Source organism: Salvelinus sp. IW2-2015, unplaced genomic scaffold (assembly GCF_002910315.2).
Source record: "Salvelinus sp. IW2-2015 unplaced genomic scaffold, ASM291031v2 Un_scaffold16372, whole genome shotgun sequence".
In the NCBI taxonomy this organism is placed as follows: Eukaryota; Metazoa; Chordata; class Actinopteri; order Salmoniformes; family Salmonidae; genus Salvelinus; species Salvelinus sp. IW2-2015.
Genome location: NW_019957556.1, coordinates 196,032 through 198,528, shown reverse-complemented (window position 1 = coordinate 198,528; position 2,497 = coordinate 196,032). Strand labels below are relative to the sequence as shown.

At 42.4% G+C, this 2,497-nt stretch overlaps 1 pseudogene; it reads left to right on the top strand.

The window, feature by feature from the left end:
- Positions 1–420: 420 nt before the first annotated feature.
- LOC112080548 (BRD4-interacting chromatin-remodeling complex-associated protein-like) overlaps positions 421–2,497 on the top strand; it is a 29,242-nt pseudogene continuing 27,165 nt past the window's right edge.

Sequence of the window (2,497 nt, the reverse complement as noted above, 5' to 3'; positions counted from 1 at the left end):
CCATAGTAGTATGATAGGTGTTGTTTTACAGGGTCAGTCATAGTAGTATGATAGTGTTGTTTTACAGGGTCAGTCATAGTAGTATGATAGGTGTTGTTTTACAGGGTCAGTCATAGTAGTATGATAGGTGTTGTTTTACAGGGTCAGTCATAGTAGTATATAGTGTTGTTTACAGGGTCAGTCATAGTAGTATGATAGGTGTTGTTTTACAGGGTCAGTCATAGTAGTATGATAGGTGTTGTTTTACAGGGTCAGTCATTATGTGAATGATAGGTGTGTTTTAGCAGGGTCAGTCATATAGTAGTATGATAGGTGTTGTTTTACAGGTCAGGGTCAGTCATAGTAGTATGATAGGTGTTGTTTTACAGGGTCAGTCATAGTAGTATGATAGGTGTTGTTTTACAGGGTCAGTCATAGTAGTACAGCCAAGTAGGGTGCCTTGCCCTTATGTTTACTTGCATGCGTGTTGTCATAACACTTGTTAAAAGTATGCCAATCCAGTCTTGTGACCTATGTTCTCTGACTGTGTGTGTGTAGGATGTTGGAGCAGCTGAGGAAACAGCAGGGCTCAGTCCTCCACCCAGACTACAGTTCTTCCTTCCAGTGTTTTGAAGACACCCTGACCCGCCTGGTGCCTTACCACCTCTACCAGGGCACTGCCACCGCACCACATGACTACCACAGAGGTACACACACCCTGACCCGCCTGGTGCCTTACCACCTCTACCAGGGCACTGCCACAGCACCACATGACTACCACAGAGGTACACACACACCCTGACCCGCCTGGTGCCTTACCACCTCTACCAGGGCACCACCACACGACTACCACAGAGGTACACACACACTTGTTTTTCTATCCTCGTGGGGACCTAAAATGTATTTCCATTCAAAATCCAATTTTTCCCTAATGCCTAAACCTAACCCCTAAACCTAACCCCTAAACCTAACCCCTAAACCTAACCCTGAACATAACCCCTAAACCTAACCCTGAACCTAACCCTGAACCTGAACATAACCCCTAAACATAACCCCTCAGGTGAAACATTTAGAAATTACAGCACTTTCTGTACATAGTCCCTCCATTTTAGGGGACCAAAAGTATTGGGACAAATTCACTTATGTGTATTAAAGTAGTTAAAAGTTTAGTATTTGGTCCCATATTCATAGCACACAATGACTACTGAAAAATTATGAGTGAGGAAGTTAGATGCACAAATATCATAGCCCCCAAAAATACTAACCTCCCCTGTCATTGTAATGGTGAGAGGTTAGCATGTCTTGGGGGTATGATATAAAATGCTAACCTCCCCTGTCATTGTAATGGTGAGAGGTTAGCATGTCTTGGGGAGCTGTCTTGGGGTATGATATAGAAATGCTAACGCTCCCCTGTTTTGTAATGGTGAGAGGTTAGCATGTCTTGGGGTATGATATAAATGCTAACCTCCCCTGTTATTGTAATGGTGAGAGGTTGCATGTCTTGGGGGTATGATAATAATGCTAACCTCCCTGTTATTTGTAATGGTGAGAGGTTAGCATGTCTTGGGGGTATGATATAAAATGCTAACTCTCCCCTGTCATTGTAATGGTGAGAGATTAGCATGTCTTGGGGTATGATATAAAATGCTAACCCTCCCTGTCTTGTAATGGTGAGAGGTTAGCATGTCTTGGGTAATGATATAAAATGCTAACCTCCCCTGTTTATTGTAATGGTGAGAGGTTAGCATGTCTTGGGGTATGATATAAAATGCTAACCTCCCTCGTCCTGTTATTGTAATGGTGAGAGGTTAGCAATGTCTTGGGGGTATGAATATAAATGCTAACCTCCCTGTTATTGTAATGGTGAGAGGTTAGCATGTCTTGAGGGTATGATATAAAAATGCTAACTCCCCTGTTGTTGTAATGGTGAGAGGTTAGCAATGTCTTGGGGGTATGATATAAAATGCTAACCTCCCTGTTATTGTAATGGTGAGAGGTTAGCATGTCTTGGAGGTATGATATATGCTAATCTCCCTGTCATTGTAATGGTGAGAGGTTAGCATGTCTTGAGGTTGATATAAAATGCTAACTCCCCTGTTATTGTAATGGTGAGAGGTTAGCATGTCTTGGAGGTATGATATAAAATGCTAACCTCCCTGTTTTTGTAATGGTGAGAGGTTAGCAATGTCTCGGGGGTATGATATGAAATGCTAACCTCCCCTGTTATTGTAATGGTGAGAGGTTAGCATGTCTTGGAGGTATGATATAAAATGCTAACCTCCCCTGTTATTGTAATGGTGAGAGGTTAGCATGTCTTGGAGGTATGATATAAATGCTAACCTCCCCTGTTATTGTAATGGTGAGAGGTTAGCATGTCTTGGAGGTATGATATAAAATGCTAACCTCCCCTGTTTATTGTAATGGTGAGAGGTTAGATGTCTTGGGGGTATGATATAAAATGCTAACCTCCCGCTGTTATTGTAATGGTGAGAGGTTAGCATGTCTTGGGGGGTATGAG